The following is a 20,914-nucleotide window of genomic DNA, read 5'->3' as shown; positions in this document are numbered from 1 at the left end:
AGGATATAGGAAAAAAACACTCTACGCCAAAAAGGAGGAGTTGCTGATCAGCGGCGCACTTACGTGCGATGCTGATCAGCACTCAGCGGCGATAGGGTGCGGAAAATAGAAAAAAAAAAATTGGGAAAAAAAAAAAAAAAAATCTTTCTTCAACCCTATAGCTACTGATATGTGTATTATATACACTTATCAGCCGCTAGGGGGCAGTAGAACGCCAATTCCGGAAAAAGCCGAAGTTTGACGACGCTGGAGCCGATGATTACCGATGGGCACCGCCGGAAAAAGACGAAGACGCCGACGAAGACGATGAAGCGTTCGGAACCCGGAAGACGCGTTCGGAACCCGGAAGAGGCGATCGGGACGCTGGATCCGGTGAGTATGGGTCAATACCTGCTCTGGACACCTCAGCTACCTAGATGAGGTGTCCACAGCAGGTATTTAACCCTTTCATGGGGTACTTATATCGCCATGATCGGCCGGCCGCTCCTGGCCGGCCGGTCCCGGCGATCAGGACGTGGCACCGTGGCCACCGTTACTTTTAACAGTAATGGCGGTCGGTGTCGTCCTCGGACAGCACCGACCGCCATTGCTTTCCGGGCCATCGGGTCACCGGTGACCCGGAAAGCTGCAGATCGCCGCCATATGCTGATCTGAATTGATCAGCCAATAGCGGCGATCGTCAGCACGGGAGGGGTTAATTACCCCCCGTGACGTACCGGTACGCGGGTCCTTTAAGAGGGCGCCGCGGACCGGCCGCATGTGATCGGGAGAGATGGCCTGCAGAAATACACTGCAGGCCATCTCTCCCTGTCGGCATGGGGGGTTGTTAACCCCCCCCATGCCGACGAACACCGCTATTGGCTTATCAGTTCAGATCAGCCAATAGCGGCGATCGGAACCTTTCCGGGTCATCGGTGACCCGATGACCCGGAAAAAATGACGGTCGGTGCTGTGCGAGGACGGCACCGACCGCCATTACTGTAAAAAGTAATGGTGGCCAGGTGCCCCCGGCGCGATCGCCGTGAACGGCCGGCCGTTCACGGCGATCAAAGTCCCCAAAAGTTATAAATACCTGCTCCGGACCCCTCAGCTAGGTAGCTGAGGAGTCCAGAGCAGGTATTCGTACATTACTCACCTTTCCCGGGGTCCTGATCGGCGTCTTCCGGGTTCGCGGCGTCCTCGTGGTCTCGTTCGGGTCTTCGGCTTCTTCCGTGACGTCACGTTCGGCTATTTTCGGCTCCAGCGTCGGGTTTTCGGATTTTCCGCTCTGCTGCCCTCTAGCGGCGGATATGTGTAATACACTTATCAGCAGCTACAGGGATGTTCAGTATGTAATAAAGTTTTTTTTTTTTTTTTTTTTTTTTTTTTCTATTTTCCGCACCCTATTTTTTCTCTATCCTACTGCCACGGTCTGCTTATAAGTGCCGCACATAAGTGCGGCATTTATCAGCAACACCATTTTTGGCGTAGTTTTTTTTTTTTTTATACTTACTGTAAAAAAACACGTAAAAAACACTACATTACACCACACTACACTACATTGAATAAAGTTTGACACTACACCACTACATACCCCATATACTAGTCCCCGTATAAAGGTGACCCCCAGCGTGTTTTCGGCGTCATAGGGATACGTTATTATTGCCTCCGACACCGAAACAGCCAGTGAGGATAAATGGGGGGGATCCTTCTTTCCTCCATTCATCCTCATCCTCCAATGACATGTCTGGGGGATAGCGTAGTGTATGCTGCCTCCCAGACACGTCTTTTCCGCCAGTACCGTCCCAATAAGAGATCACGGTATGGCGTAAAATTCTACTAACTCTGTGAGCGTACCTCAGGGTACTCTTACAGATTTAGGGTAGGTGCACACTGCGCAATGGCGAAGATAAACCTTTGTGCATTCCGCAGCTGGCACCCACCGGCGGACTGATGCAGGCGCGCGTCTCCACCCGTGTCATAGACTCCATGTTATGCACAGGCGGATTCCATCGTCCATCCAAAGAATGAATACGTTGGACAGAGAGCGGAATTTGCCAGTGCATAGAATGGAGTCTATGACACGGACAGAGACGCGCGCCCGCATCAGTCCGCCAGTGGGTGCCAACTGCGGAATGCACGAAGGGTTATCCTTCGCCATTCCACAGTGTGCACGTACCCTTAGAGTGTATGAAGGAAGGGACACCCGAATCCAGCCCCCAGATGACCCCCCCCCCATCCTCGAAAGATCATCCGGGAACTGATCTTCCCACTGCTGGATAAAGGTCACCACCTGTACGGGGATAACTTTTATACCAGCACCCCCTCTTCCGGTCCCTCGCTGCCCTGTAGCTTGCGGCACGATCCGAAAATATCAGAAGCAGTAATAGAGCCCTAATATTTAGCAGCCATGGAGCGAACCCAGCGCTTCTGGATATGAAGGACCCCGTATCGCACCAGGACAACATTTTCCAGGTGACGTCCCCCACACTGGAAAACAGGAGACCCCAGAAGAAGTGCAGAGTGTGGCGTAACAGGGGGATCAGGAAGGACACCATTTTCCAGTGTGACAACTGTCCTGATCACCCCGACCTCTGCATACTGGATCGCTTCAAGGCGCACCACACGTCACTGGGGTTCTACATTATCTAAATTCTGTCCCTTATTCCTATTTCAGGGGTCACGTTGATCCAGGGATTATTCTGATCGCCATTATGGAGTCGGGAAGGAATTTTTCCCCTGTAATGAGGCTAATGTCGTCTGCCTTACGAGGGTTTTTTGCCTTCCTCTGGATCAACACAGATTGAGTTTGATGGACAACTGTCATTTTCAACCTTATAAACTAATAATTGGCCTAATACCCCCAAATAAATTAGAATTGTCCCTTTTCCCCAGCTAAGTAGGTATGGCCGCCATTCCCATTAGAGGATGCCATGATGCAATTACAAAGCCTCTGTGCGGCTAGAACAGTAGAAACCCCCCACAAGTGACCCCATTCTGGAAACTACACCCCATAAGGAATCTAACAAGGGGGGCAGAGGGTATATGGCCCCCTGGTGACGGCCACATTTGGGACGTGAAAATGAAAAAAATGGTATTTTTTATTTTCACGGCACATGTTCTACACATGTGCCCGTCACCAGTGGGGTCCATATGCTCACTGCACCCCTCGTTAGATTCCTTATGGGGTGTAATTTCCAGAATGGGGTCACTTGTCGGGGGTTTCTACTGTCCTGGCAGCACAGGAGCTTTGTAATTGCGACGTGGCTTCCATCCTCCATTCAAGCCTCTAAATGGCGCTCTGTCCCTTTGGTGGCTTGCCCTTTGCCCATATGGCATACTCTAAATCATTAATCTTGTCATGATTTTTTCATTTTCACAAGGGGCTAAAAGGTAAAAAAAAAACACTAAATGTGTAGCACAATTTCTCCTGAGTACAGAAATACCCCACATGTGGACATAAAGCGCCATGCGGGTGCAGGGTAAGCCTCCAAAGGGAAGGAGCGTCATTTGGTTTTTTGAGGCTGGATTTGGCTGGATTGGATTTCGAGGGGCCATGTTGCATTTAAAAGGCCATTGTGTTGCCAAGACAGTTGAAACCCCCCACAAGTGTCCCCATTATAGAAACTACACCCCTCAAGGAATGTAACAAGGGGTGTAGTGAGCATATGGACCCCACTGGTGACGGGCACAAATGTGGAACAATGTGGCGTGAAAATGAAATATTACATTTTTTACACTATAATGTTGGTCTAGCCTTGAATTTATCATTTTCACAAGGGGTTAAAAGAGAAAAAAAACCACAAAATGTGTAGAGCAATTTCCCCCGAGTCCGTAAATACCCCACATGTGGACATAAAGCGCCATGTGGGCGCAGGGCAAGCATCCGAAGGGAAGGAGCGCCATTTGGATTTTGGAGGTTGGATTTGGCTAGAATGGATTATGAACGCCATGTCGCATTTACAGAGCCCTTGTGCTGCCAAGACAGTGGAAACCCCCCACAAGTGACCCCATTATGGAAACTGCAGCCCTTAAGGAATCTAACAAGGGGTGTAGTGAGCAAATGGACCCCTTGATGATGGGCACATTTGTGTCGTGAAAGTGAAAAAATGAAATTGTTGTCACATTGTTCCACATTTGTGCCCGTCACCAGTGGGGTCCATATGCTCACTGCCCCCCTTGTTAGATTCCTTGAGGGGTGTAGCTTCCAGAATGGGGTCACTTGTGGGGGGTTTCCAGTGTTTTGGCAGCACGAGGGCTCTGTAAATGCGATGTGGCCATTGAAATCCATTCCAGTGAAATCCAGCTTCCAAACGCTCCTTCCCTTTGGAGGCTCGTCCTGCGCCCGCTTGGCACTTTATGTCCACATGTGGGGTATTTCTGTACTCGGGAGAAACTGTGCTACACTGTTTGTGTCTTTTTTTTCCTTTTATCCCTTTGTGAAAATGAAAAATTGAAGTCTAGAACAACGTTTTAGTGTAAAAAATACTTTTGTCTTTTTTCACGCCACATTGTTCGGAAAATCTGTGAAGCACCTGTGGGGTCCAAATGCTCACCGCACCCCTTGTTACATTCCTTGAGGGGTGTAGTTTTCTAAATGGTGTCCCTTTAGGGGTGTTTTTTAGGTTTTGGCACCCCAGAGCCTCTGCCAACCTGAAGTGGTACAGTCAGAAATAACCAAATATAATGGAGCCATTGAAATTCAGTAGGCGCTCCTTTGTATCTGAGGCTTGTGGTTGCGTCAAATAGCGCAATAGGGCCACATATGGGGTATTTCTATAAACTGCAGAAACGAGGCAATAATTATTGGGGTGCATTTCTCTGGTAATAGGGTCATAATTATGAAAAATATTGGATTACACTAAAATCTCTGCACAGAAAATAAAAATTTTCAAATTTCTTACACACTTAGCTTTTATTTCTGTGACTCCCCTAAAGGGTTAAAAAACTTTCTGGATGTGCTTTTGCAGAGTTTGGGGGGTGCAGTTTCTGAAATGGGGTGCTTTGTGGGGCTTTCTAACACACAGTCCCCTCAAATACACTTTAATTAACCTGAACAGGTCCCTAAAAATATCTGATTTTGAAATTTTACCGAAAATTTGGAAATTTGCTGCTAATGTTTTACGCTTTCTATTGTTTAAAAAAAATGAAAGATAGTTTAATAAATGCCGCCAACATAAAATAGACATGTTGCTAATGCTATTTAATATATAATTTATGTGATATAACCATTTTCTGTATAAGCAGAAAAGTTTTAAAGTTGGAAAAATGCATTTTTTCACAATTTTTCACACTATTTTGTTTTTTTTCATAAAGATTTGTTATAAGTATCGACTCCAATTTACTAGAAATGTGAAGTACAATATGTCACGAGAAAACAATCTCAGAATCAGCCGGATAGGTAAAAGCATCCCGAAGTTATTAATGAATAAAGTGACACTGGTCATATTCATAAAATTTACTCCGGTCCTTCAGGCCATTTCAGGCCCGGTCCTTAAGGGGTTAAATACAGATATTAGAAGAAAATCCACAAACATAAGAAATTATAATCAAAGCAGAAACCAGTTTGCTTATAAGTTCCATAGAAGACCTTATTCATTTCCGAAACTTCCTTTCTCTTTGAGGTAACGGTGACGGTCCTTCTCTCACTGGTTCGTAGGTTGGACTCTGATAATGAATCGAAACTCCGAGGCGGTAGCAACATCGCACCATGTAGTTCTATCCAGTCCTTTAAATTCAGATCTGGTAGATTCAATGCAGCTAAAAAGATTGGTAGGTCATTTGGTTCTCTGAGGGTAATTATTCTATTTGCTAGTTTTACAGATAAAGCAAATGGAAAGCCCCACTTGTATGGTATATTTCTGTCTTGTAAAATTTGAATAAGAGGCCTTAAAGATGTTCTTTGCCTGAGTGTAAGCAAGGATAGATCGTTAAATAATAGAATAGTGGAGCCTTTGAATTCAATATCATGAAATTTTCTAGCTCTGATCATAATTTCTTCTTTCAGTTTATAAAAATTAATTCTGCAAATTACGTCCCGTGGTTTCTTGGGGTCTAATCCTTTGGGTTTCAAGGCCCTATGTAGTCTGTCAAGTTCAATGGGTGTTTCTATTGGTCTGTTTAAAATACTGTTAAAGATGGAAGAAATGGCACTATGTAGTTCGGTCGCTTTTATGTCTTCTGATAATCCTCTGATCCTGACATTATTTCAGCGATTCCTGTTTTCGATGTCATCCATTCTATTGATAAGCATTTTCTGGGAAATTGTAAGTGTATCCACTTTGTCGGTCAGTTCTTTTAGTTGATCTTCATGTTTGGTGTTAGACTTTTCTAAAAAAGTTGACTTTTTTTCTAATGTCGAAACTCTGCTTTGAACTTTTGAAAGATCTTTCTGCCATGATTCTTTAAGATCTTTAGCCAAATTATCAAGGTCTTGTTTATTGGAAGACGTTAGCAGAGTATATAAGGACTGTAGCCCTGGGTAGCCTTGTATATCTTTTAGAGCCGCCTCTAAAGATGGGGTAGGTGTAGCAGAAATAGACGTTGGTTTATGTATAACTGAGCCTGTGGAAGATGCTGACTCATCTGAAGAATCTTCCTGCATATAGAAAGATTTATCTAGTTTTGCTTTGAAAGGTGTTTTTATAAGCTTTCTTTTTGTTGGTGGTGTGTCATCTTGATCAGAATCTAATGGTGTCGGGGAATCATCAGAAGTATCCGAATCTTGTGAGATTCGTTTTTGTTATATTGGTTTGTTAGTTGGAAGAATGTCCTGAGATATAACTTTATTTTGTTTCATGTGATTATCTGCATCCGTAATCTCCATATCATCAGAACCAAATTCTGTATCAGGTTTGTGATATGTCGTAATATTTTCTTTAGGTACAACATTTGTAGATGGTTTGTTGTTTGTAGATTTTAAATCATTAATAGAGAGCGAATATTTACTTTTTGTTTCTTGGTCTTTTGATAAAGTCATATGAACAGGTTCGTTTGTGATGAAATCTCTAGAGGTAACCTTCCCATTATCTTTAGACTGCTGTTGTGATGAAACCACTGATTTAGTCTTTGGTAATGAAGGGCAAGTAATTTTGATGGAGTGACCTGTTTGCATTTGTTGCTGATGCTTCGTGTTAGTTTTAGGTCTTACTGCAGGAGAATCATTACAAGAAGATTTGTTATTTTCTTGTTTTGTATTGGTATGTAACGCTATTTCTTGTAAATTTTTGTTATCAATTCTGACCTCTTCTTTAGTTTGAAGATCAATTTCTTGTGAAATATTAGCCATAAAGATAGGTGCCTGTGAATTTTGCTGATTTAAAGTGGACATTGTCCCTTGATGTTTTCCTTGAGTGTCAGTTAAGATTATGGCTTTACTATCTCTTTTTTCACTGTTGGTAGGTACAGCTAGTGGTCTATTTTGTGTTGGATCTTTAATAACCAGTTTCCCTTCTTTAATAATAGTCTTTCCATCTTTCTTATTCTGTTCTGCCATGTCTTCTTTCACTATGTATGGAGAAACCAAGATGGCTGCTATTATCTGGTGTCTGGAGGAGCTATTCAAGCTGCTGCTGACTGTATAAAATGTATGAGTGTGGAATCCAAGATGGCCGACGCTAACTGCAGTCTAGTAGAGCCAACGGAGCTTCAGTCGGCTCTAATCACTCACCACTGCTCTTGTTGTGCTCAAGACTGCATCGCTTTCTGCCTGGAGGGGTTCTCTTCTTTAGCCCTCTCTTTAATCCATTCTGGGGGTCCTCAAGAAGCCACAATTTCTCTGTATCTGACAGCCGGAGACGGAGCAGCTCTCACATGCGACTTCCCATCGGCGCGTCAAGCCACGCCCCCCGCCGTTGATTTCCTGATATGCGCTCCACACAATTGAATAGAGACGCCGCCGATTTCCCATGGGAATTGCCGTTAATTTCCTATGGGAATTGCAGAAATGACTTCTAAGCCTCGAAAAAATGACTTTTTTTCCCTAAGGTGGTAGGAATGAAACTCAGTGCGGGCTGGATGGGGTCCCCCCTGGGCACCGCAGACCTAAGCTTGTTTAACTCCTATCTCTTAAAGGGACCGAGAAAAAAATGACCTTTTCTGCACTCCAATGTAAGTCAATGGGGCGATTTTTTGGCAATGTGCTAGAAATGAAATTCAGTGCGGATTGGATGACAGGCACCCTAGGCACCCAGGATCGGCTTTAGTTTCACGTGTATCTCTTAAGCCGGCAGAGAAAACCCACCTGATATGCGCTCCACACAATTGAATAGAGACGCCATTGATTTCCTATGGGAATTGCAGAAATGACTTCTAAGCCTCGAAATAATGACTTTTTTCCCTAAGGTGGTAGGAATGAAACTCAGTGCGGGCTGGATGGGGTCCCCCCTGGGCACCGCAGACCTAAGCTTATTTAACTTCTATCTCTTAAAGGGACCGAGAAAAAATGGCCTTTTCTGCACTCCAATGTAAGTCAAAGGGGGCAATTTTTTGGCTATGTGCTAGAAATGAAATTCAGTGCGGATTGGATGACAGGCACCCTAGGCACCCAGGATCGGCTTTAGTTTCACGTGTATCTCTTAATGTTTCAATAGTTTTTTATTGAAGGATTTTTTATATAACAGTAACAGAATAGAATACCAAAACATTGGCTGGTAGATGCAATAGCTAGTACATGCTTGAGAATCACATAACCATAAAGACACATATGTGCTAGTACTGTGTGAGATAACATATCGGTATAAATGCGAAGAAAATCAAAACACAGGCCTGTGCTTATATATAAGGAAGTATGCTCAGACAAATGCAAAGAAGAATAAAATACAAGCTGAGAATTGCTTAGCTGTTATATGATACTGGGCTCTGCAAACAACTATGAAATTCCAGCTTAGGGGTAGCAAGGGGTGGTACAGAAACAGAAACAGAAAAAAAAACACACAGACAAGGACAAACAACAAAGGAGTCTAGATTTAGAAATGCGGTAAAATAAGTATGGCAACAGCGAAGGAGCGCAATAATGGGAATTCAGCGACAATTGCAAGATTTCTGTCCAGTAGTAAGCTATGGTGGCAACTGAGCCAGTTTGATGGTGAGGTAGAGGCTAGAGCAATGTGGACGGTAAGGTTGGGTCCTAGAGTAAGCAGGCTATGTATAGAAGAAGCTGGTTGTCTGCGCCATCTAAAGATTGTCTAAGGTAATTAAGCTATAGCGAGATTCAAGTAGTAAATGCTGATAGTCCAAGCTGTGAAGTTGTAGTCGGGAAGCTGTGGAGGTTAGACAAGGCATAGATACACTGTAAAAACAATCACAGTAGTGTACTCCAGAGTATATATACGGATCTGTATAGCAATAGCATAATAAAGTATTAAGAGGTAGAAAGAGACATATGACCGCTATTGGTGATTACTTAGAATATCATGAAAACCAAAAACACAAAAGTACGCTCAGAGGGGGAGTAGGGACATAAACAGACAAACTAACAACACTTAGGGTATATTCACACGGGCGGGCTCGCAGCGAGATTCTCGCTGCGAGCCCGGCAGGTCCTGTCAGTTCCCATAAACTACATACTTGCTGCGGTCTAAACGACCCCAGCGAGTATGGAATTATACCGCGCTTAACCCCTTCTACTCCCGCCGGCTCAGCGGCTGTAAGCAGCATACATTACCTCTCCTTGCTGCACGGGTCCGGCGTCCTGCTCTCCCGCCCGGCCAATCAGTGGCTGCGGCTGGGCAACACACTAATTGGCCGGACGGGAGAGCAGGACGCCGGACCCGTGCAGCAAGGACAGGTAATGTATGCTGCTTACAGCGGGGGAGCCGGCGGGAGTAGAAGGGGTTAAGCGCGGTATAATTACATACTCGCTGCGGTCGTTTAGACCGCAGCAAGTATGTAGTTTATGGGAACTGACAGGACCTGCCGGGCTCGCAGCGAGAATCTCGCTGCGAGCCCGCCCGTGTGAATATACCCTTAAGACGTGCGAAAGCACCAACAATAAACAGACAAAGACAGACGGCTGCAGTATGCACTACGGTCAGCTCAAATACAGATACCAACATGTAGGTCGCAGCCTCTTGAGGGGGCACACAGTTCGGAACAACCGAGGCAAGGGAAGTTATTGCCTATGAGACCATGGAGTCTTAACATATCCGAAAAGCTTGCAAACTTAGAACAGTCTGTTCAAACAGTAATCGGAACTATCTGCTTCACTGTGTGGTGGCGAATACGGAGTAGGAGTCACCGGAGAGGCAGGAAGAAAATTCCACTCGTATAGTAAGCGAAGACCCATTGTTGCGTTGCGGATCAAGAACAAGTCAGAACCCTTGAATACGGTGAGCTGGGCTGGGTAGCCCCATTTATATGCAACGCCATGGGAGCGAAGTGTAGAAGTGACGTGTGCCAAGGATTTGCGCCACTGTAGCGTTGATGGAAAAGGTCATGAAAAACCAAAATATTCCGGTAGGGGTCAGAATGAGCCACGCGTTGGTCTCGGAGTGCAGAAAAGAGAGCCCTCTTGGTGTGAAGATAACGCAAGCGAACAATCGTGTCCCTTGGAACACCAGGCGGCAGATTAGCGGGTTTAACAATCCTTCTGGCCCATTCTACTGATAAATCCTCTGTCTTGCAATTTGGCAGTACTTGCCTGAGGAAGCCAGTAGCAAATCCGTGTAGGTCTGCGGATGGTACATTTTCGGGAATGCCCCTCATCTTTATATTGTAGCTCCTGGAGCGATCATCGAGAGCCGCTATGTAGTTATGCAAGTGCTGCAGCTCAGTGTCCAGAAAGCGATGAGAATCTAGCACTGTGTTGTTATCAGCATTAACAGCAGCGATTCTATCTTCTGCGAGTGATAGTCTCTGCTCTATAGCTCGCACAGACGCTTGTATAGTAGATATAGTACGTTCAAATGCAGCATGAATTGTTGCTTGTAATGAATGCAAAAGATCAGTCAGAGAGGAAATTGTGAGCGGAGCATCAGAAGCTGGTATAGTGCTAAAAGAGTAATCTGGAAGCATAGTAGAAGAAGTTATCTATGCACAGTGTTGCTGCTGCTGAGAACCGTGTGTCTCATGACAGTTAGAAGGAGAAGACTTTAGCTGGTGGGAAACAGTGATGAGTGAATGCCCTGCTTGTTCTTGAAGTATTAGAGCACGACCCTGCTGCAGATTATGTACTGCTTTGTTCTCACCCTGTGAAGGGTTCCTCTCCCTGTCAGTATCATCCCTCAGCTGGGCAGCCGATCTCTGACTGGGAATGTTATCTCTTCCGTGCTTAGTTGCTGATGCCGGGGGAGCCCGCCACGCCGCCGCGGCATCCTTACTGTGCGATCCCATAGGGGATAGAGATGGGGAGCCGGCGCCATCTTGCATCGCTACAGCAGGAGGGAGAGATGTCTGCTTCCTCCTCCGGGCGAGCGCCGATGATCTCCTTGATGTCGTCCTCATGTCTGGCGATAGAATGCAGTCTGTACCCACGTGTATCTCTTAAGCCGGCAGAGAAAACCCACCTTATATGCGCTCCACACAATTGAATAGAGACGCCGTTGATTTTCTATGGGAATTGCAGAAATGACTTCTAAGCCTCGAAAAAATGACTTTTTTCCCTAAGGTAGCAGGAATGAAACTCAGTTCGGGCTGGATGGGGCCCCCCCTGGGCACCGCAGACCTAACCTTGTTTAACTCCTATCTCTTAAAGGGACCGAGAAAAAATGACCTTTTCTGCACTCCAATGTAAGTCAATGGGGCGATTTTTTGGCTATGTGCTAGAAATGAAATTCAGTGCGGATTGGATGACAGGCACCCTAGGCACCAAGGATCAGCTTTAGTTTCACGTGTATCTCTTAAGCCGGCAGAGAAAACCCACCTGATATGCGCTCCACACAATTGAATAGAGACGCCGTTGATTTCCTATGGGAATTGCAGAAATGACTTCTAAGCCTCGAAAAAATGACTTTTTTCCCTATGGTGGTAGGAATGAAACTCAGTGCGGGCTGGATGGGGTCCCCCCTGTGCACCGCAGACCTAAGCTTGTTTAACTCCTATCTCTTAAAGGGACCGAGAAAAAATGACCTTTTCTGCACTCCAATGTAAGTCAAAGGAGGCGATTTTTTGGCTATGTGCTAGAAATGAAATTCAGTGCGTATTGGATGACAGGCACCCTAGGCACCCAAGATCGGCTTTAGTTTCACGTGTATCTCTTAAGCCGGCAGAGAAAACCCACCTGATATGCGCTCCACACAATTGAATAGAGACGCCGTTGATTTCTTATGGGAATTGTAGAAATGACTTCTAAGCCTCGAAAAAATGACTTTTTTCCCTAAGGTGGTAGGCTGGATGGGGTCCCCCCTGGGCACCGCAGACCTAAGCTTGTTTAACTCCTATCTCTTAAAGGGACCGAGAAAAAATGACCTTTTCTGCACTCCAATGTAAGTCAATGGGGCGATTTTTTTGGCTATGTGCTAGAAATGAAATTCAGTGCGGATTGGATGACAGGCACCCTAGGCACCCAGGATCGGCTTTAGTTTCACGTGTATCTCTTAAGCCGGCAGAGAAAACCCACCTGATATGCGCTTCATACAATTGAATAGAGACGCCGTTGATTTCCTATGAGAATTGCAGAAATGACTTCTAAGCCTCGAAAAAATGACTTTTTTCCCTAAGGTGGTAGGAATGAAACTCGGTGCGGGCTGGATGGGGTCCCCCCTGGGCACCGCAGACCTAAGCTTGTTTAACTCCTATCTCTTAAAGGGTCCGAGAAAAAATGACCTTTTCTGCACTCCAATGTAAGTCAATGGGGCGATTTTTTGGCTATGTGCTAGAAATGAAATTCAGTGCGGATTGGATGACAGGCACCCTAGGCACCCAGGATCGGCTTTAGTTTCACATGTATCTCTTAAGCCGGCAGAGAAAACCCACCTGATATGCGCTCCACACAATTGAATAGAGACGCAGTTGATTTTCTATGGGAATTGCAGAAATGACTTCTAAGCCTCGAAATAATGACTTTTTTCCCTAACGTGGTAGGAATGAAACTCAGTGCGGGCTGGATGGGGACCCCCCTGGGCACCGCAGACCTAAGCTTGTTTAACTCCTATCTCTTAAAGGGACCAAGAAAAAATGACCTTTTCTGCACTCCAATGTAAGTCAATGGGGCGATTTTTTGGCTATGTGCTAGAAATGAAATTCAGTGCGGATTGGATGACAGGCACCCTAGGCACCCAGGATCAGCTTTAGTTTCACGTGTATCTCTTAAGCCGGCAGAGAAAACCCACCTGATATGCGCTCCACACAATTGAATAGAGACGCCGTTGATTTTCTATGGGAATTGCAGAAATGACTTCTAAGCCTCGAAATAATGACTTTTTTCCCTAACGTGGTAGGAATGAAACTCAGTGCGGGCTGGATGGGGTCCCCCCTGGGCACCGCAGACCTAAGCTTGTTTAACTCCTACCTATTAAAGGGACCGAGAAAATATGACCCTTTCTGCACTCCAATGTAAGTCAATGGGGCGATTTTTTGGCTATGTGCTAGAAATGAAATTCAGTGCGGATTGGATGACAGGCACCCTAGGCACCAAAGATCAGCTTTAGTTTCACGTGTATCTCTTAAGCCGGCAGAGAAAACCCACCTGATATGCGCTCCACACAATTGAATAGAGACGCCGTTGATTTCCTATGGGAATTGCAGAAATGACTTCTAAGCCTCGAAATAATGACTTTTTTCCCTATGGTGGTAGGAATGAAACTCAGTGCGGGCTGGATGGGGTCCCCCCTGGGCACCGCAGACCTAAGCTTGTTTAACTCCTATCTCTTAAAGGGACCGAGAAAAAATGACCTTTTCTGCACTCCAATGTAAGTCAATGGGGCGATTTTTTGGCTATGTGCTTGAAATGAAATTCAGTGCGGATTGGATGACAGGCACCCTAGGCACCCAGGATCGGCTTTAGTTTCACGTGTATCTCTTAAGCCGGCAGAGAAAACCCACCTGATATGCGCTCCACACAATTGAATAGAGACGCCGTTAATTTTCTATGGGAATTGCAGAAATGACTTCTAAGCCTCGAAATAATGACTTTTTTCCCTAATGTGGTAGGAATGAAACTCAGTGCGGGCTGGATGGGGTCCCCCCTGGGCACCGCAGACCTAAGCTTGTTTAACTCCTACCTCTTAAAGGGACCGAGAAAAAATGACCCTTTCTGCACTCCAATGTAAGTCAATGGGGCGATTTTTTGGCTATGTGCTAGAAATGAAATTCAGTGCGGATTGGATGACAGGCACCCTAGGCACCAAGGATCGGCTTTAGTTTCACGTGTATCTCTTAAGCCGGCAGAGAAAACCCACCTGATATGCGCTCCACACAATTGAATAGAGACGCCGTTGATTTCCTATGGGAATTGCAGAAATGACTTCTAAGCCTCGAAAAAATGACTTTTTTCCCTAAGGTGGTAGGAATGAAACTCAGTGCGGGCTGGATGGGGTCCCTTCTGGGCACCGCAGACCTAAGCTTGTTTAACTCCTATCTCTTAAAGGGACCGAGAAAAAATTACCTTTTCTTCACTCCAATGTAAGTCAAAGGAGGCGATTTTTTGGCTATGTGCTAGAAATGAAATTCAGTGCGGATTGGATGACAGGCACCCTAGGCACCCAGGATCGGCTTTAGTTTCACGTGTATCTCTTAAGCCGGCAGAGAAAACCCACCTGATATGCGCTCCACACAATTGAATAGAGACGCCGTTGATTTTCTATGGGAATTGCAGAAATGACTTCTAAGCCTCGAAATAATGATTTTTCCCTAACGTGGTAGGAATGAAACTCAGTGCGGGCTGGATGGGGTCCCCCCTGGGCACCGCAGACCTAAGCTTGTTTAACTCCTACCTATTAAAGGGACCGAGAAAATATGACCCTTTCTGCACTCCAATGTAAGTCAATGGGGCGATTTTTTGGCTATGTGCTAGAAATGAAATTCAGTGCGGATTGGATGACAGGCACCCTAGGCACCAAGGATCAGCTTTAGTTTCACGTGTATCTCTTAAGCCGGCAGAGAAAACCCACCTGATATGCGCTCCACACAATTGAATAGAGACGCCGTTGATTTCCTATGGGAATTGCAGAAATGACTTCTAAGCCTCGAAAAAATGACTTTTTTCCCTATGGTGGTAGGAATGAAACTCAGTGCGGGCTGGATGGGGTCCCCCCTGGGCACCGCAGACCTAAGCTTGTTTAACTCCTATCTCTTAAAGGGACCGAGAAAAAATGACCTTTTCTGCACTCCAATGTAAGTCAATGGGGCGATTTTTTGGCTATGTGCTTGAAATGAAATTCAGTGCGGATTGGATGACAGGCACCCTAGGCACCCAGGATCGGCTTTAGTTTCACGTGTATCTCTTAAGCCGGCAGAGAAAACCCACCTGATATGCGCTCCACACAATTGAATAGAGACGCCGTTAATTTTCTATGGGAATTGCAGAAATGACTTCTAAGCCTCGAAATAATGACTTTTTTCCCTAACGTGGTAGGAATGAAACTCAGTGCGGGCTGGATGGGGTCCCCCCTGGGCACCGCAGACCTAAGCTTGTTTAACTCCTACCTCTTAAAGGGACCGAGAAAAAATGACCCTTTCTGCACTCCAATGTAAGTCAATGGGGCGATTTTTTGGCTATGTGCTAGAAATGAAATTCAGTGCGGATTGGATGACAGGCACCCTAGGCACCAAGGATCGGCTTTAGTTTCACGTGTATCTCTTAAGCCGGCAGAGAAAACCCACCTGATATGCGCTCCACACAATTGAATAGAGACGCCGTTGATTTCCTATGGGAATTGCAGAAATGACTTCTAAGCCTCGAAAAAATGACTTTTTTCCCTAAGGTGGTAGGAATGAAACTCAGTGCGGGCTGGATGGGGTCCCTTCTGGGCACCGCAGACCTAAGCTTGTTTAACTCCTATCTCTTAAAGGGACCGAGAAAAAATGACCTTTTCTTCACTCCAATGTAAGTCAAAGGAGGCGATTTTTTGGCTATGTGCTAGAAATGAAATTCAGTGCGTATTGGATGACAGGCACCCTAGGCACCCAAGATCGGCTTTAGTTTCACGTGTATCTCTTAAGCCGGCAGAGAAAACCCACCTGATATGCGCTCCACACAATTGAATAGAGACGCCGTTGATTTCCTATGGGAATTGTAGAAATGACTTCTAAGCCTCGAAAAAATGACTTTTTTCCCTAAGGTGGTAGGAATGAAACTCAGTGCGGGCTGGATGGGGTCCCCCCTGGGCACCGCAGACCTAAGCTTGTTTAACTCCTATCTCTTAAAGGGACCGAGAAAAAATGACCTTTTCTGCACTCCAATGTAAGTCAATGGGGCGATTTTTTTGGCTATGTGCTAGAAATGAAATTCAGTGCGGATTGGATGACAGGCACCCTAGGCACCCAGGATCGGATTTACTTTCACGTGTATCTCTTAAGCCGGCAGAGAAAACCCACCTGATATGCGCTTCATACAATTGAATAGAGACGCCGTTGATTTCCTATGAGAATTGCAGAAATGACTTCTAAGCCTCGAAAAAATGACTTTTTTCCCTAAGGTGGTAGGAATGAAACTCGGTGCGGGCTGGATGGGGTCCCCCCTGGGCACCGCAGACCTAAGCTTGTTTAACTCCTATCTCTTAAAGGGTCCGAGAAAAAATGACCTTTTCTGCACTCCAATGTAAGTCAATGGGGCGATTTTTTGGCTATGTGCTAGAAATGAAATTCAGTGCGGATTGGATGACAGGCACCCTAGGCATTCAGGATCGGCTTTAGTTTCACGTGTATCTCTTAAGCCAGCAGAGAAAACCCACCTGATATGAGCTCCACACAATTGAATAGAGACGCCGTTGATTTTCTATGGGAATTGCAGAAATGACTTCTAAGCCTCGAAATAATGACTTTTTTCCCTAACGTGGTAGGAATGAAACTCAGTGCGGGCTGGATGGGGTCCCCCCTGGGCACCGCAGACCTAAGCTTGTTTAACTCCTATCTCTTAAAGGGACCGAGAAAAAATGACCTTTTCTTCACTCCAATGTAAGTCAAAGGAGGCGATTTTTTGGCTATGTGCTAGAAATGAAATTCAGTGCGGATTGGATGACAGGCACCCTAGGCACCCAAGATCGGCTTTAGTTTCACGTGTATCTCTTAAGCCGGCAGAGAAAACCCACCTGATATGCGCTCCACACAATTCAATAGAGACGCCGTTGATTTCCTATGGGAATTGTAGAAATGACTTCTAAGCCTCGAAAAAATGACTTTTTTCCCTAAGGTGGTAGGAATGAAACTCAGTGCGGGCTGGATGGGGTACCCCCTGGGCACCGCAGACCTAAGCTTGTTTAACTCCTATCTCTTAAAGGGACCGAGAAAAAATGACCTTTTCTGCACTCCAATGTAAGTCAATGGGGCGATTTTTTTGGCTATGTGCTAGAAATGAAATTCAGTGCGGATTGGATGACAGGCACCCTAGGCACCCAGGATCGGCTTTACTTTCACGTGTATCTCTTAAGCCGGCAGAGAAAACCCACCTGATATGCGCTTCATACAATTGAATAGAGACGCCGTTGATTTCCTATGAGAATTGCAGAAATGACTTCTAAGCCTCGAAAAAATGACTTTTTTCCCTAAGGTGGTAGGAATGAAACTCGGTGCGGGCTGGATGGGGTCCCCCCTGGGCACCGCAGACCTAAGCTTGTTTAACTCCTATCTCTTAAAGGGTCCGAGAAAAAATGACCTTTTCTGCACTCCAATGTAAGTCAATGGGGCGATTTTTTGGCTATGTGCTAGAAATGAAATTCAGTGCGGATTGGATGACAGGCACCCTAGGCACCCAGGATCGGCTTTAGTTTCACGTGTATCTCTTAAGCCGGCAGAGAAAACCCACCTGATATGCGCTCCACACAATTGAATAGAGACGCCGTTGATTTTCTATGGGAATTGCAGAAATGACTTCTAAGCCTCGAAATAATGATTTTTCCCCTAACGTGGTAGGAATGAAACTCAGTGCGGGCTGGATGGGGTCCCCCCTGGGCACCGCAGACCTAAGCTTGTTTAACTCCTACCTATTAAAGGGACCGAGAAAATATGACCCTTTCTGCACTCCAATGTAAGTCAATGGGGCGATTTTTTGGCTATGTGCTAGAAATGAAATTCAGTGCGGATTGGATGACAGGCACCCTAGGCACCAAGGATCAGCTTTAGTTTCACGTGTATCTCTTAAGCCGGCAGAGAAAACCCACCTGATATGCGCTCCACACAATTGAATAGAGACGCCGTTAATTTTCTATGGGAATTGCAGAAATGACTTCTAAGCCTCGAAATAATGACTTTTTTCCCTAACGTGGTAGGAATGAAACTCAGTGCGGGCTGGATGGGGTCCCCCCTGGGCACCGCAGACCTAAGCTTGTTTAACTCCTACCTCTTAAAGGGACCGAGAAAAAATGACCCTTTCTGCACTACAATGTAAGTCAATGGGGCGATTTTTTGGCTATGTGCTAGAAATGAAATTCAGTGCGGATTGGATGACAGGCACCCTAGGCACCAAGGATTGGCTTTAGTTTCACGTGTATCTCTTAAGCCGGCAGAGAAAACCCACCTGATATGCGCTCCACACAATTGAATAGAGACGCCGTTGATTTCCTATGGGAATTGCAGAAATGACTTCTAAGCCTCGAAAAAATGACTTTTTTCCCTAAGGTGGTAGGAATGAAACTCAGTGCGGGCTGGATGGGGTCCCTTCTGGGCACCGCAGACCTAAGCTTGTTTAACTCCTATCTCTTAAAGGGACCGAGAAAAAATGACCTTTTCTTCACTCCAATGTAAGTCAAAGGAGGCGATTTTTTGGCTATGTGCTAGAAATGAAATTCAGTGCGTATTGGATGACAGGCACCCTAGGCACCCAAGATCGGCTTTAGTTTCACGTGTATCTCTTAAGCCGGCAGAGAAAACCCACCTGATATGCGCTCCACACAATTGAATAGAGACGCCGTTGATTTCCTATGGGAATTGTAGAAATGACTTCTAAGCCTCGAAAAAATAACTTTTTTCCCTAAGGTGGTAGGAATGAAACTCAGTGCGGGCTGGATGGGGTCCCCCCTGGGCACCGCAGACCTAAGCTTGTTTAACTCCTATCTCTTAAAGGGACCGAGAAAAAATGACCTTTTCTGCACTCCAATGTAAGTCAATGGGGCGATTTTTTTGGCTATGTGCTAGAAATGAAATTCAGTGCGGATTGGATGACAGGCACCCTAGGCACCCAGGATCGGCTTTACTTTCACGTGTATCTCTTAAGCCGGCAGAGAAAACCCACCTGATATGCGCTTCATACAATTGAATAGAGACGCCGTTGATTTCCTATGAGAATTGCAGAAATGACTTCTAAGCCTCGAAAAAATGACTTTTTTCCCTAAGGTGGTAGGAATGAAACTCGGTGCGGGCTGGATGGGGTTCCCCTGGGCACCGCAGACCTAAGCTTGATTAACTCCTATCTCTTAAAGGGTCCGAGAAAAAATGACCTTTTCTGCACTCCAATGTAAGTCAAAGGAGGCGATTTTTTGGCTATGTGCTAGAAATGAAATTCAGTGCGTATTGGATGACAGGCACCCTAGGCACCCAAGATCGGCTTTAGTTTCACGTGTATCTCTTAAGCCGGCAGAGAAAACCCACCTGATATGCGCTCCACACAATTGAATAGAGACGCCGTTGATTTCCTATGGGAATTGTAGAAATGACTTCTAAGCCTCAAAAAAATGACTTTTTTCCCTAAGGTGGTAGGAATGAAACTCAGTGCGGGCTGGATGGGGTCCCCCCTGGGCACCGCAGACCTAAGCTTGTTTAACTCCTATCTCTTAAAGGGACCGAGAAAAAATGACCTTTTCTGCACTCCAATGTAAGTCAATGCGGCGATTTTTTTGGCTATGTGCTAGAAATGAAATTCAGTGCGGATTGGATGACAGGCACCCTAGGCACCCAGGATCGGCTTTACTTTCACGTGTATCTCTTAAGCCGGCAGAGAAAACCCACCTGATATGCGCTCCACACAATTGAATAGAGACGCCGTTGATTTCCTATGGGAATTGCAGAAATGACTTCTAAGCCTCGAAAAAATGACTTTTTTCCCTATGGTGGTAGGAATGAAACTCAGTGCGGGCTGGATGGGGTCCCCCCTGGGCACCGCAGACCAAAGCTTGTTTAACTTCTATCTCTTAAAGGGACCGAGAAAAAATGACCTTTTCTGCACTCCAATGTAAGTCAATGGGGCGATTTTTTGGCTATGTGCTTGAAATGAAATTCAGTGCGGATTGGATGACAGGCACCCTAGGCACCCAGGATCGGCTTTAGTTTCACGTGTATCTCTTAAGCCGGCAGAGAAAACCCACCTGATATGCGCTCCACACAATTGAATAGAGACGCCGTTAATTTTCTATGGGAATTGCAGAAATGACTTCTAAGCCTCGAAATAATGACTTTTTTCCCTAACGTGGTAGGAATGAAACTCAGTGCGGGCTGGATGGGGTCCCCCCTGGGCACCGCAGACCTAAGCTTGTTTAACTCCTACCTCTTAAAGGGACCGAGAAAAAATGACCCTTTCTGCACTCCAATGTAAGTCAATGGGGCGATTTTTTGGCTATGTGCTAGAAATGAAATTCAGTGCGGATTGGATGACAGGCACCCTAGGCACCAAGGATCGGCTTTAGTTTCACGTGTATCTCTTAAGCCGGCAGAGAAAACCCACCTGATATGCGCTCCACACAATTGAATAGAGACGCCGTTGATTTTCTATGGGAATTGCAGAAATGACTTCTAAGCCTCAAAATAATGACTTTTTTTCCTAAGGTGGTAGGAATGAAACTCAGTGCGGGCTGGATGGGGTCCCCCCTGGGCACCGCAGACCTAAGCTTGTTTAACTCCTACCTCTTAA

Source organism: Dendropsophus ebraccatus, assembly GCF_027789765.1.
Source record: "Dendropsophus ebraccatus isolate aDenEbr1 chromosome 6 unlocalized genomic scaffold, aDenEbr1.pat SUPER_6_unloc_1, whole genome shotgun sequence".
In the NCBI taxonomy this organism is placed as follows: Eukaryota; Metazoa; Chordata; class Amphibia; order Anura; family Hylidae; genus Dendropsophus; species Dendropsophus ebraccatus.
This window is presented reverse-complemented; position numbering follows the sequence as displayed.